General features: G+C 39.6%; 1 protein-coding gene across 1 annotated transcript in view; it reads right to left on the bottom strand.

Moving 5' to 3' along the window:
- Positions 1–11,594, bottom strand: part of PPFIBP1 (PPFIA binding protein 1) — a gene marked incomplete at its 5' end in the record, with an annotated part of 117,222 nt that extends 105,628 nt beyond the window's left edge. The window contains 1 exon segment of the mRNA NM_001265753.1: positions 11,507–11,594.
- Between the last annotated feature and the right edge of the window lie 4,733 nt (positions 11,595–16,327).

The following is a 16,327-nucleotide window of genomic DNA, read 5'->3' as shown; positions in this document are numbered from 1 at the left end:
TTATTCTTTTAATTCTTACTCTGGTAATTAAGCTCTAGGACAAACTCCACCAAAATACTTTAGAAGACTGTCTACACGGACTAAGATGCACTGTTCTTTAGTAAGATTTCTGACAAACTTGTGTTTATTCATCAGTGTTTTATAAACCTGCTTGGCAGGTATGAACCTGTCCCTAAAATTTAAGCAATGTACTCTGCAAGCCTTTACAATAAAGTAAGCCTTCCATGCCCTTTGAGGTTGAGTGTCATGCTATATATTAGAAAGCAGGACAAAGTATTTTAAAATAAGAAATATCTCAGTATCTCTTCATTATAGTGTCAAATACGTTATTGGCCAGGAGTGGTGGCTCATGCCTATAATCTCAGCACTTTGGGAGGCCAAGACTCAAGGATCACTTGAGCCCGGGTCTTTGAGACCAGAAAATTCACGGCTCAAGAGGATGCATGGGTCCAAGTTTAACTGGCCACAAGAACAGTGTCTAAAATCCTCTTACAAAACAAAAGAAAAATGAAGCGAGTTATAAACGATTTCCTAGAGAGTGCTAAAGTCCTTACACTAACAATAAAGAAAATTTTGAAGGAACAGTTAATTGCTTCAAAAATATGTCTCCTCATTCTACATTGCAAGTAGGAGAACTTATATAGCATACAGGACAATCTCCAATTTCAAGATGGACGGGTGGGTTTTATATTGCAATGCCTGGAGTCAATCTTTTCCTGCCACCTACTAATACCTCAAACAAATAGAACAACGCTGTGCTTTCAGAAGTGAAATAAGATCTTCATCAGATAACACTCACTGAGTGAGCCAGTCATGAGCAGAATGAGTAAAAAGCCTCAGGATAAATTCCCCCAAAGGATTATTAGCCTAGACCAAGAAGTACCAGGACAAAACAATTTCCGCTTTATTCCACCTTTCAAAGGAATTCCATGGTTTTAATGCCCATTTGATTTCAATATAATATGCTTTATAAGGAACTACTTCTAAGACATTTTCAAATGGTATGGTATACACCATAGCTTTTCAGATTGTGGCACTGAAAGAAAATTCATTTCATTACTACTAAATTCTCTCACTCCAAAAGAAAACCAAAATAGCAATTTATTTAGTTTTTCCTCATCTGCATCAATAAAGATTATTTTAAGTACAAATCTCTAAAAGAAAGAGCTCTCACCCTAGGGTAGAGGTTTCCCACATACCCACTCAGAAAGGAAAAGAAAACCCTTCAAACATCTTCATAGCTAATGTGTGTTTGGATAGTTGTTTTCAAGTTTCACTTTCATCGATCCTTCTGTCATGCATCTTTGGGGCCAAGATTTTCCTCAAGCAGGGCATGGGGATGGAAAGGAGAATTTTTCTTCAGTAAAATCACTTTAGAAATCAAGTTAGTACCATATTGCAACCAACAACTTAATAGTTGATTCATATAAGGATCAAAAATAGATGCTAAAACCATTGAGTGAATCACTGTCAGGGAAAAAACATGCACATAGTCTCTAAGATTACCCCGCAGGTGCCTTCTTAGTCATCAGGAGGATTAGGCACCTTTACAATGGAGAGGTCTGGTCAACACCAACTTAGCCAAGTGATTAAACTTAGCCTAGCTAATATCATACACCTTTTGAAGAGAAGCAATGTACACTTGCTAGCAATGTTTAATTTGAATCTAATTATGAGGACACCAACAGTTAGATGAATCTAGACTATAGGATATTTTACCAGACAACTGTCTTTGACTTTTAAAACATGTTAACACAACGAAACACAAAAAAGACAGGGAGACAAGACAGTTCATAAAAGAGATGAAGGAAACATGACAACCAATTGCTATTTGTGATTTTTGATGGAATCTTTGATCAAAACCAAAAGCAAAACAAAAAATACAGTAAAGGATATTTTGGTTTTGAATGTGGACTAGGTTCTTAGGAAATTTAGGCTGAAATATTTAAGGGTAGAAGTGTCATGATATCTGCAACCTACTTTCAAATAGTCCAGGAAAAAAAAGACAGAGAGAAAACAAAGATGGCGAAAATATAAAGAAAAACTCTAGTAAGTAAGTAGTACAGATCTCTATTAAAGTGTTACATCTGCTACACTTGTATGACAGTAATATCTTTTTTTTTTTTTTTGAGATGGAGTCTCACTCTGTCCCCCAGGCTGGCGTCTCCCGAGTTCACACCATTCTCCTGCCTCAGCCTCCCGAGTAGCTGGGACTACAGGCGCCCGCCACCAAACCCGGCTAATTTTTTTTTTGTATTTTTGGTCGAGACCAGGTTTCACCGTGTTAGCCAGGGTGGTCTTGATCTCCTGACCTCGTGATCCGTCCACCTTGGCCTCCCAAAGTGCTGGGATTACAGGCGTGAACCACTGCACCTGGCCGACAGTAATATCTTATCAAATATCTTATGATATCATACATATTTAAAACATTAAAACATTTACTCTAAATAAAACCTAGATACTAATTTGATTTCTCAAGTGATCTAAACTGGGCAATTCTTTAATCTGGATTTCTTCATTCATCCTGGCACCTGCCTTTGGGTTCACAGCTGGCTGCAAAGAATTTTCAGTCTCATAGATTGGTAAATACTCATCCTTCAAGTCCTAACCGTAAAAAGGCAAATTGGTTCAGTTGAAAGCAGAGTAGCATCTAGGTATTTTTCCAGAAGATGTAAGATTTCATGAGTTTATCTAGCTTTTGCTGAGATTAAAAAGAATAATTTTTGCCAAATGGGGAGATAGGTCCTCTGCCCTTTCAAATTGTTGCAAGTTTCAAAGCCTGAATATCTGATGTCTACCTTCAAAATATCGTCTTTTAAACTTTCTGTTTCTCACAAATCAAGAACAGCCTGACACTGATAATACTAATAATTTCTTCAAATTATTTGGGCATTTTCTTTTATTTCGAGCAGTGACAGATTGTTCTGCTTCTTCCTACCTAACAAGAAGAACAGGCATAGTCACTATATAATGTACTGTGCATTCTGCGGGACTTCTGAGGGTGCTCTTATAGTCTTTTTTTTTTTCTTGAGACAGAGTCTCACTCTGTCGCCCAGGCTGGGGCACAGTGGCACAATCTCTGCTCACTGCAACCTCCGCCTCCTGGGTTCAAGTGATTCTCATGCTTCAGTGTCCCAAGTAGCTGGGACTATAGGCGTACACAACCACACGGGCTAACTCTTATATTTTCAGCAGAGACAGGGTTTCACCATGCTGGCCAGGCTGGTCGGGAACTCCTGGCCTCAAGTGATCTGCCCACCTTGGCCTCCCAAAGTGCTGGGATTACAGGCATGAGCTACCATGCCTGGCCTATATAGTCTTTATGAACATTTTTAAGCATGTATCTCTTATATGATTAAAGCCATAGATTCTCTCTTAAACTAATGCACATATTCATATATACTGACCGCTTTGCAAATAATTTAAAAAGTTCAAAGACTCTCTGAATCTTATTCTTCAATCCCAGGTTAAAAACCCAAGGTCTTAAGTTTGACTTCCTGGCTTCAATTCCCAGTCCACCACTTATTTGCTGTGGATCCTGGGGAAGTTACTTAACTTCTCTGTGCTGTTTCCTCATCTACAAACTGCCATACTAATAGTATTAGCCTCAAAGGGCTGTGGTAAGGATTAGTACCTGGCACATAACGAGTGCTTACAAATTTTACCTGCTGCTAGTTGCTGTCACACGATTCCTCTGTTTTAATATCTGCTATTGCTCCTAATGACTACAGAATAAAGTTCAAGCAAACTACCATTAAATCTCTCTATAATCGGATCCCGAGGCAATTTTCTAGTCTTATTTCACAATACTCCCCCACTGCCCCTCACACTCCAGAACCTTTATGTTACTTGCTCCTTGTACCTTCATGCTCCAGTCCTTTTGCCTATGCTGTTACCTCTTCTTGCCCTAATGTGCTACTTCTCCAGTCTACCCTGCTGCCCATCCACTCCCAAATGGGCATTCAAGACCCAGGTTATACTGAAGCTCCTCCATAGAACACAGCAGGATGGAATTAACCTCACTCTTCCTTATGCCACGACAGCACTTCACTTTTACCTGTAGTTAGTGTACATTTTATCCAGACTTACAAAAATGTGCACTTATGTCTTTCCCTCGCACTAGACAAAAGCCCCTATGTTCTGCTTATCTTTGCATGCTCCAAAGCTCCTGGCCCAGTTTCATGTACACACTAGCTCCATGATAAATAATTCGTAAAACGAACAGTTCATCTGCAGGAAATAATTTAAACAGATAATATCTGAAATTGAATGTCATTTCCTTTCAGAAAACCTAACTAGCTTCTACTTTAATTAACTCTCGTCCCTGGATATTTATATGAGGGGGGTGCAGGGAGACACAGCACACAGCACAGCGTAGATGTTTCCTGAGTGGAAAAGCTCAGTTTCATACAATAGACAAAGCTAGTTAACAAAAGAATATCCACATCTTTCTAATTCTCTGAGTACAGACTTATAGTACAAAGTGATTTACAAAGTCACTTCTGTTTTAAATTTTTAAAGTTTTTTAAAGCCATTGCATTTCTAAGCATTCCAAATATTTAAATTCATTCATTCATTCAAATCCATTTAATGAACATTAACGTGCTAGGGGCTGTGCATAAAAATGAGCATGATACATAACCTCTGTGTCACATGATTTCCTTTCACAGTCAGACACTACTGTTTCCGCCTGTTGATGCACATTTATGCAAGTTAATTTAAGGATCACAGTGGGCAGGAAATGATATATCTAGGCTAAAACGATGCATGAGACTCCTAAGGTGCCCTACAGTGGGCCATCAGGCATCACTAAGAATTCTCCCTGCTCTTTCATTCATTTATTTAGGATTCATTCACTTGCTGAGATGCCCCTAGGTGCTGGCCATTATTACCTTTTATGCCAAGTACATGGGGATACATGACGTTGTTCCCTTTCTCTAAATGTTCAAAGCCTGGCAGCACAGCTAATTATCATTTGTTCAACAACAAATGATAATTTCTTGGGCACATTTTCCTTGCCTGTCTTCATCTCACAAGAGCTTATTTAAAAACGTCTTCTGGACATTGGTCTGGCGACACCAGCTTACAGTTCATTTTTACCTTAAATGATTGGTTTTCTACATGAACCACACAGTGGGACCGAGAAAGTTTCCTATCATAATAATTGGGATTGCTTTGCTTCTGTTATGCAGTTGACACATGCGAATTGGCCCACTTGCTAAAATTTGTTTGCAACCCCCACATTAGTACCTTCACACTCATTCACGGACACATGCAAAGGAGCGAGAATTCCGAGTCAGCCTCGCGGAGTTCCCAGCTCAGGTTGAACAAGGCAATGCTCCACTTTCCTGCATCAGTTCAGCCCTCCTGCCATAAAGTGTCCTTTACATGGTCTGTTCTGTGCCACATTTTTCACATTGTTCACATGTTTGTGCTTGTCATCAATCGTTGTACTGTTGAAAATGGCTCCACGCACAGTGTGGAAGGGCTGCCTGGTGCTCCTGAGGCAACGAGGCCGTGCCTCAAGGATGAAACCAGTGTGTGAGGTCAGCTTCCTTCAGGCCTGAGTTACAAAGCTGTTGGGTGTGTGTCAGTGTTAATGACTCAACAACATACGTGAAAACGGTGTCTATGTCTAAACAGAAACACACATAAAACAAGGTTCTGTATTGATCAGTTGGCAAAAACGCTGTGGTCAAAGGCTCGCAGGAACCTCCCTCTGCATTTCCCCTAGGAAAAGTATTTGGTCATTCAGCGTTCACAATCACGTCAGAGCACAACTACCACAAAAGACAAGAATCAACTGATTTTATCAGGTAAAGAGTGCAAAAACCCAGCCGTACACTCTGAGTTCTTTCAGCTTTACCTTCTGAGAATTCAGTGGGGCCACAAAGTGAGGAAACAAAAGTCACCCTCTGGATAGAGGCACTTGGTGTTTTCTGTCCTTTTCTGTCCCCCTTGAATTACCCACAGTCTTGCAAAGAAGAGATTGCTGGCTAACAAGAGAAGAAAAGAGGTCCACAGGCCAGGGGGACTGTGGGTAAAAGTAAATGGATTTTTCCTGGGTGTTGCTGTTTTTGCTTATGAGAATGCTAATGCTTTAAGATCTACTACTCTTATTTCCTGCTTGATACTTGGCTTTCAACTCTCCCAACCACACAGTAGGCCCAATCGCATTGAAAGGCCTGTATGCGACCTCAGGTAAGACCAATGTACACCACGAAGAATCAAAAATCCCACTCTTCTAAGCGAATAATGCATTCTTTAATTTATAAAAATTTATCAAAAATAAGACAATTTAAATCTCACCAAATCATCCAAAACTTTTGAAAATGCCTCAGAATTCACATTTCTCTTGGTAGAAATGTGACCTCCTCAAGCAGGAAAACAACTTCCGGACATCAATGTATTGGAAGCTAGCTTCTCTGTTCCAGGAATTCCATGCTTAGAACCAGAAGCATCTAACAGAGTGTTCCATCCTGTGTCTTCTTAACTCTTCCCCAAGGTTGAGATAATGTTTATTTGTCGAACAAAGCAGTCATCCAAGAGCAGATTTGTTGAAAAGCTTCCAAGCAAGTTGAGAGGCCAAAGCAAAGAGGAAGAACAGCTAATCAGAAATCAAGAGCAAGAAAACGTAGATCCAAAATAGAGTACAAAATGCCCAGAATAGCCCAGAAAGACAGCTGATGACCTTTTCCTCGAAAATATCTTAATACCACAATATCAAATAGCCTAACTATGTCAAGCCAAGCATATAACTACTACTACAACAATAAAGGAATTAGGTAAAAAACAAACAATAAGCAAGAAAAGCTGATGGAACAGTAAGAATTTGTGTTCTGAACCACAGATGAGAACACAGAAGACAATTAACTGTTGTATTGTACTTAGGATTCCACCACTGGTAAGGGATTACACCTCAGCTCAAGGTAATAGTCACAAGAAACTCTCAGGGCTATTTCTATCTGAAAGCTGCTATCATTTCTACAGAGAGAGCACATGTTATCTTCTGCCTACGGACTAAATGGATCCTGCTACAATGGCTGTAAATTGCACATCCCTAATTTAAGTCTCCTCTCGGCTGAAGCAGCTCTGAGCTATGATTTGACCAGAAGACTAGAACAGCTACAGTACAGAAGGAATGCAGACCACACCCAGGAGACCCAATCTCGTTTCTTTGATTATGATGCACACAGCCTTGAGCTACTGCTAAATAATAGATTTAAGAACTATCGAGATCCCTTCCCCAACTTCTCTACTCCTGAAACAATGGGAAATCATGGCTCACTGAAACGACGGAGTCAGAACCCAGGTTTCCCCAACGTATCATAACATAAAACCACACATCCACTAAATAAGAGTAAAAATTGTCTTGGACCCTCTTCCCCCTTCTTAAAAAACTGTTGAGGCTATATATCTAAAAGGCATCACAGATACTTGAGCCTCCTAATTAAATGTATAAATGCATGGAGACTTGAGAGAAAAAACACCACTTGTTCAGTTATAGAGCCAGCATGTATGTACATACACATCCACACGCCACTTATTTGATCGTTTGCTAAATGTGCAAACTCTTCCTCTGTCTACAGTTATACACCAGCATATCTGTCTCATAGAGAAAAAAAAATCAAAGTCATTGGCTGCCAATTTCCTAAGAGGTGAGGAGAAAGCAAAGCAACTGAGAATGAAAAGACTGCTATGGCTTTGACAAGATGAGCAAATAGCTTCTAACAGCCCACAAACTACAGACACACACACACACACACACACAGGCACACACACACGCAAGGCATCTGCTTGAAGGGAGAGTTCTAAAAGCCCAACTAAATCTCTATCTGATGGTAAAAGTGAGCCTAGGTATTTGGTAGGAAAAGAAGAAAGCACTAAAGAAAAAAAACGGAAAGGAAAACATTTTGTGAGTTATATGATGAAAACAATATCATTTACATATTGTCCAAGTTATCATGAACCAATTAAGCACAAAACAAACAACATGTGACACAATTCCAAATAAGACTGCCATCCCCAAACAGCATTTTTATAATTTTTAGTACAAATGGCATAAAATAAGATTTAGTTCACAAAAGACAGTCAGGAGATAGAAAACCCCACTCCCCACATAATAAAGTGATAAAGACTGCAAAAAGGGTATAGAGAAAATGGTGCAAAGGCCAAATCCATAGTAGATGCTTTTCTTTGGGGATGACATTATCTCAGTGGCTACAAATTGTCTACTTACAAACCACTGCACTACAGGGTGGAGTGATGATACAGGCAGGCTTGAGTGAACAGCTAACCCTACCGCCCCACAACCTTCCTTGGCCTAATGCAGAGAAGACAGAGATGAAGCTGGACACAGAGCTCCCACCTCATTCTTGTACCTGGGTCCATGCAGCCTCAAAAATGGTATAACAAAACAGCATTCACCACTATCATGCACGAACTCAAGGACCACTGGCACAGAGGAGAGACTAGGGTATTGCTTGCACTCTTAGGCAAATGAAATTTCATATATTTGCCAGTTCCCAGAACACCTAAGACTGAAAGTACAGCTGGGAGCAGTGGCTCACATTTGTAATCTCAGCACTGTAGGATGCCAAGGTGGGAAGATCACTTGAAGCCAAGAGTTCAACACCAGCTTTGGCAATAAAACAAGACTCTGTCTCCATTTCAAAAAATTCAAAAACTAGCCGGGCATGGTGCACACCTGTAGTCCCAGCTACTCAGGAGACTGAGGTGGGAGGATCACTTGAGCCCAGGAGCTCAAGGCTGCAGTGAGCAAGGATCGCACCATTGTACTCCAGCCTGGACGACAAACCGAGACCCTGTCTCTTTAAAAAAAAAAAAAGTATAATATATACAATTACAAATTTCCTTTGTGCAAAATGACCCTACTTTCCTATAAATCTCAGCTCCACTGGTCTCTTTTTGAACAAGTAAACCAGTGCCGAAAACCAAGAGTGTCTTCACTGACTCACCCTGGGGAGGGACATGCCAAGGACACACAGACAAATATTTCCTTTCATCCTTCCTCTGAGTTTCAGTCTAAAGTGAGGCAAGTAGAAAAATCTTTTTTGTTAGTATTCACTACACTGAAATTAAAAACCAAAATCTCCTATTTTTAAAAAGTGATCTGAAAACTCTCATAAAGTATCAGATACAAATGGGTAATCTTAGTAACGAGAATGAGAAATATAATGACTATCATTTTTAGTGCCAGGTCTATGTGCCCTGAAGCACACTACTAATACTATTGTAGTCAATTGTTACAGCAAATTTTGGGGGCATCTTAGAGGTGGACATTTTACCAATCCATTTTACAGATGTGGAAGCTGACCCAGAGAGGTCATGAGACAAGAACGTGGTGGAATTGTGATCTGAATGCAGAAAGGTCTTGAGGCAAAGTCCACGTGCTCACATCCTGTATTTGTTTGGGAAAATACATTTTTTCCTAGTTCTATACTTTTAAGTTTATTCTTGACTCAAGATTCATACTTTTAGGGACTGGTTTTTCAAAACTTCCTTAAAACAAGTTAGGCTTAATGAATTTGTTCAGAAAATTCTTTGAGAACTCCTTCTGAGCTCAGGCCTGCCTCCATTTTTCTTTCTCTATTCGTCTCCCTAGACACATCGGGTCTCATAAGCTCAGTCTTCCCTGGGGCTCTTCCTTTTCCAGGTTCTTGATCTGATTGTTAAGATATCCTGACAGTTTCTATGGGAATCCAGACACATCTCTCTTCTGGATGTATTTCCTCTTCCCCTACATAGTCCCTTCCTGTACCATGCAACTGAGACCCTTCTCTGCCAGGGCAATAAGCCCCAACACAACACTCACATAGCAGAGAGGGCTTCCACCTGGCCACACCCCACAAAAGTAATCTACAAAAACATCTTCCTGTTGAGTAAGCAGCTTGGAACATCACATTGAAGCAGACAAATCACTTGGCTACCTAAAGTTCAACATCATTCCGAAGTGCCATGAATTAAAATTACTTTAGTCCCTGAACAAACAAAATAGAATCATCACCAAAAGATATGCACAACACATTCATAGCAGCACTATTAGTAATACGCCCAAGCAAGAGACTATCTAAATGTCCAGCAATCGTAAAATAGGTATACAATTGAATAGCATGAGAGAAAAGAGAATGCAAAAAATATTGTATATAATATTGTAGATTTCACAAACATAATAAGCAAAACAAGGTAGACACAAAAGAATATTCACTGTATGATTCTATTCATAAAAACAAACTAAACAAAGGCATCACAAGGCAGGATATTGGTTGCTCCTGGAGCATGAGGGGAGGAAGGCTCTGGGGTGCTGGTAATTTTCTACTAATCAAGGTGCTGACTGAAGAAGTGTGTCTACTTTGTGACATTTATTCCCTCAAGCTATCCACTTAATGATGTATGCACTTTCCTCCATGCATAAGGTCCTTCAGCAAAGAGCTGACTGAGACAGACCCTTGAAAGCATCTGGTCCGTGCCCTTTGGTTGGCATAAGATCAACTGTTTCCCATGGACATTAGGTAGCTCATGGACACAGAGGAAATTCATGAAAGGACTGGAACTGGACATCAGATCTCTTAGCTCCCCACACAGGTACCAAAGCTGTGTGACAGGATGTTTCTCTAACTTCCTTCCTTTCTGTGACTGCAGCCAAGGTTTAAAAGGAAGAGAATCACATTCCTATTATGAATACGATCCAGGGGGTTCCAATCTCTTACTGACATCCATGCCAGGAAAACCATCTAAACATGCTTTAGGATACGGCAAATCAGAGAAAGTCAGACAGTTCACATTCACTGGCTAGGTGACCGTCAGCATGCTCCTTACCTCTCATATCCTCATCCAGATCACTGAAGTGTTAACTCCTACCCTGAAAGGGTCCCATGAGGATAAGGTAATAAGTAGTGTCAGGGCCATGCCTGGCACACGGCAAGCATTCAGAAACACTATTTGTGGAATGAATATGGAATCAAATTAATCAAATGCTTGTTACTTGATAGAAGCTCAATAAATAGTAGTTATTATTACTGAGCAAGAGAAATAGGGAGGAAGTGGGTAAATATGCTTGTGAGAAACGAATGCCTCATATTCTAAGCCTACTGGGTCATTAATGGGTCAACTAGCAATTCTCACTGGTGTAGATAAGGTGGTGAAATGGTCTGTGAGGTGGAGAGTGATGAAGGACTCGAGAAGAGGGCTATGCTTTTTATTTTATATACTACCAGGTCATCTGTGTTTTCCTTCTCAGTGCCAAATGAAGATTTGCTCATTGCCTGCCACGTCTAAGTCCTACAGCCACCTATGTTATTCATGCTACTCTTAGAATTTACAGGTTTTAAAAGGGGGAGTGGATACAAACACTCCTAGACTTAATTAGTAGACTCACTAGAGTCAAGTAACTTTACTACTGGAAAAAAATTCACACACACTGAGAAGTAATTGCAGGCTTTAGAGAGGTCTGAAATGAACCATGGCCAGAAGTGAGTTCACTTACGTTTTTAAAAAGCAGGTTTAATGCTGATTTATTTCAGTTCTTCAAATCTTGGATGTACTTAGCAAACTGATCCACACGTTCTTTTATACTGAAAAGAAGCAAATACAAAAATGACAAGTGAAAATTATAGCGCATCAGAAAAAATAAAAGTGGCAAATAGCTGAGTATATAAAAAACATTAAACTAGATAACATGAGTAAAATTAAAAACAACAAAACATGTGTTAAGGACTTCCTTCCATCCATCCTTTCTCTCCTATCCTCCTCCTTCCTTCGTCCCCATCCAGTACTCCACCCTTCTCTCCCTTCCTTCCTCAGTTACTGGACAACCTCAAATATTCCCTGATGACTAATTTTTCCGCTGAAGCCACCATCATTAATTCTTATAGCACAAAGTAGTAGTAGCACATGGTAGGTTCTCTATGAATGTTTGTTGAGTAAATGAATGAACCATGGTTTTGCAATATTTTGTCATTAAGGTAAAAAAAATTGGAAATGCCCACAATCTATTATTTTATTGTCCAACAGGAACAAGTTGTATAAAATAAGTAGAAATACATACATTATTTTTCAGGCTTGCGTTTCTGATTCTCTTATCTCTTGAATAACTCATACTTAGGGGAAAATTCCCATTAGTATATAAGGGCACATATATCCTCACCATGATACAGTAATAAAATATAAGAATATTTAAGAACAGTGCAAGTTCCTTTTGAGATGCCCTCTCTTCAAATACCTCAGAACTACCTGCATCCAAAGGAGGAAGCAAGATGTCTGCCAGTTAAATACAAGAGCTATTGCCACACGTGTTTTACAAATGCATACAGAGTCAGGGCCAGTCCTAGACAAAATTGTGATGTACGGATATGGCTGTTTCCTTCCTTCTATCTGTCCTTTTGAGGATTCATTAACCCCAGATGTTTAATCAAACAGGGAAGCAAAAGGATCAGCTCCAAGGCTGCAAGAACTTAATGTATATCCTTCATGAGGGCATTTTTTATTTAAAAAAAAAAAAAAGCTTCAGAAAAGGCAGGTGCTTAACAGTGAAATAAAATGCATTACTGACTATGGAATTTCAGGAATGAATGGGGGTGTGGATTTTCATCATGGAATTTCTCAACAACCCATCAAATCACATCAGGTAAGTATCTGTCCGTTCTGCTTTCTCCTACAGCTGGCTTCATATATGGCCCATATATACACACTAATCCCAGCAAATTTTAAGTAATTTATGATATATACATAGGCAAGCTCAAGTTTAAGACTAGGCTGTGCTCTGAAAGTAAACAGTCATGTTAATGAGCAGTTTTCAAAGTGAGCTCCTAGGAATCCCACCCTCATGTGCTTCTGAGAGCAGAGGCAGAAGTGAGTGGATGTGCAGCCTTGTGCGGTGCGATTTCACTTTCATGTTTCATACTTAGACCCAAGATTTAGTTGGGGAAGTGGTTCCTCCAGCTGCTTATGAAAGAGCTGAAACAATCAATGGAACCAAGTAACAATTAGATTAAAAGCGAGTGCAGAAAATCCCAGTCAGTCCACAACACAGCTGATCTAACACCAAAATCCAACCACCACCTGTCATAGGGCCTTTATGGTAAAATACAAGTCCCAGCCTGAGTCCCAGGGCAGACGTCAGCCCAGGTCTGAGCAGACAGGACCTGGGCCTTCTCTTCTTCCCTACTCAGCCCCCTCATCTCCTGCCCTGGAACATCATGAGCAGAAGGAAGGGCACCTACACTTCCATGAGGACTGATCAACAGTAAGAGGGCAAGATTAGGGTGCAGTGGGGGGCTGCAGATGTTCACAACATGGTGAAGCAGGGGTCTCCAGAAGAGAACAAGACACAGCGGGTTTCTGCAAGTCAGTCACTTCCCAGGCCCTGCCCTGATCCACACCAGCCTCCTTGCTGGGAATTCCATGTGCAAGGTTTACATGCTTCACCTGGATCAGGGCTCTTGGCTAGGAATGAGAAAGGAGAAAATTAGTAGAAGAGTTTAAAAAGAAGAAGAAGAAGGAAAAAAAACCCCCTATGTTCTATAAAACCCAGTTCAAAACAATATGTAAAATGAAAAAAAGTGGTGGTGGCGGTGTGGGGCGGGGGGCAGGCGAAGATGGGAGGAGGATTATGAGAAAATAAGCATTGCCTGAATGTGCTCCAGAGAAATTCACATTAACTAACAGGCACTGAATATATTCGATCCCTCCCTCAGCACAGAGCTCTGATTATTTGGCCTAACCAGGACTGAATACACAAAAACATTTATAAACATGAACCATTATATTTTTTGAGTTTTCATCATAGGACTTGTTTAAGTAAGTCAAAGATGTTCTTTGTTCTACAGTTTTGATTGAATGCAAAGAGACTTTAGTCATTTCCTCAGAAACAGACTTAAGCTATAAATACTAACTAACCAACATAGCCACTCGCAAAAAGGCTCAATGACAAGTTTAATTTGAAAACAAGAACACATTATCAAACTGAAAAGTAAGGCATAAAAAAATCCAAACCCATGCAAACAACATTCCCAGAAGAAAAACCCTTAGTGAAATGACAAGTATACTTACAAACAGCTTTTTATTTGACTCACAAACCTATCCCATACATAGAGAAGAAAAAAAAGAAACCAGTCTATATTTGGGTCCATTTAATCAAACAAACTCTTAACATCCTGCCCATAACCTCAGGTCTCAAATTCCAAGATAATTCTCCAACCATTAAATAAGTGATTTCTATGGATCTCTTTGAGATAAAAAACACATTTGTTACTATTGTTTATTTTCTAAATCCCTTTGCTATCCTAAAGTATGACCATCATGAGACTAACATGTTAAACAGTCATTAAAAAGCAAAGTTTCTGTTTATTATAATACATAATGCCATATTTCAGCCTTCAAAATGAAATGGAATCTGTAGTCTCCTTTCAGACATGACTTAAGTGATTAAAGCAAGGGTCTGTAAGAAGGCCAAATGTGGGTCTGCCACCTGTTTTTGTAAATGAAATTTTATTGGAACACAGCCACACCCATACATTTACATTTTGCCTGTGGTTGATTTTTCCAAGACACAATGACAGAGTTGAGTAGTAGCAACAGAGACCGTAAGATCCACAAGTATAAAATGTTTATATCTTCCCTTTTAAGAAAAGATTTGCTGATCTCTGGTCTAAAAAACCAGCTACTTCAGTAGACTGTCTTAAAATAAGAAATGCTAATCCTGGTGTAGTCATGTTGCCAGATAACTACCTAAGTCACTTAATCACTTAAGCTTTACCTGCTTTAATTTTTTTCATTTATGATACACTAATTGCAATATTTATTGGGAATATATATACCAGGCAATATTTTAAGAGCTTTACTCTTAGTAAATAAACAACAAATTTGTTCGTTTCATTCTGACAAAAATCCTAGGAAAGAAGTAAATTATTTCCATCTTCTAAATGAGATAATCGAGGCAGAGGGGTTAAATAACTTGCCCAAGGTTAAGTAGTGGAGAAATCAGGACCAGAACCCAGGTAGTCCAGCTCCAGAGCTCATTTCTTAATCTTTATGCTACATTGATAATACTTTCCATTTTATAAATTATACAAAATAAAATCTCAAAAGATCTATTAGTTAGGTTAGGTCAATCCAGTAAAACATACCTCTGCACAATTTAGGTTAAGATACCTAAAATAAGACTATACATGGACTTCCATGAACTTTTAAGACCCATCTAACATTAGAGCCAATCTTGGGGTACTGGGAATATAAAAGCCTATCATATTCTTTATTTTTTATCATAAGTAATCAGAGAATCAAGCTAACTGACCAATATCTATCTTTTCTTTGGTAAGTAAGGCCTCTCCAGGAGGTTCCGGCCCTTCAGAAAAGCTTCAGGAGGAAGACTTAGCAGAGAGACTCTAAATCTTCCACGTTTGCTCCCATCTAGTCTTACCCCCAAGTTTCCATCTGAGAAAACGTTGAGTAAGCGTCAACAGAAATTACGGAAAGATTGTTCTCATAGCCTGGCAAAAAGAGCTCTATGCAGCCACAACCATCACATGGTCAGGAAGATATCCCCTTGCTGAATCACCCCCACCACTTCCTGAAGTTCGCTGGGATTTTGGGAGGAAATATGTCACCTAAGTGTGACTCAGTGCCCTTCTGTACTGAAATATAGGTTTATATGATTCCAAATAAATACAGAGAAAATATAGCACTAAATTACTCATCACCAATTCATGTGCACAGACGGTCTTAACCATTTCGTTGTTGTTTTGGGCTTTTTTTTTTTTTTTAGGAGACAGGGTCTCACGTTGTCATCCAGGCTAGAGTGCAGTGGTACAATCACAACTCACTACAGCCTCGAAAGTCTAGGCTCCAGCAATCCTCTTGCTTCAGTCTCCTGAGTAGCTAGGAATATAGGTGTGCCCGTTTGACTAGTTTATTATTTTATTTTTTCATACTGATGAGGTCTCACTTTGTAACCCAGGCTGGTTTCTAACTCCTGGTTTCAAGTAATCCTTCCACCTCAGCCTCCCAAAATGCTGGGATTACAGGCATCGGCCACTGCACCCAGCCTTTAACTTTCTTTTTAATTACACTAGTCTCCAGTTGGTTTTCAATGTCTGCAGAGTAAAGTCTAGATCCTTGAGTTTGACATTAAATACCTTCCACATCTTGCCTTTCCGACTTTTCCAACCTCATCTCCTTCTATTTTTGGTCTTCATGCCTCCAGGATGGCTGGCTTTTTCTTCAGTATATCATATCTACTCCTGTTTCTGAGGCCATACTCATTCTGTACCCTTTGTTAAAGACCCTATTTTCTCCTCTACTACCAACA

This window comes from Macaca mulatta, chromosome 11 (genome assembly GCF_049350105.2).
Source record: "Macaca mulatta isolate MMU2019108-1 chromosome 11, T2T-MMU8v2.0, whole genome shotgun sequence".
Taxonomy (NCBI): Eukaryota; Metazoa; Chordata; class Mammalia; order Primates; family Cercopithecidae; genus Macaca; species Macaca mulatta.
Note: the sequence above shows the minus strand (reverse complement) of the source record. Positions and strands in the feature narration are given on the sequence as shown.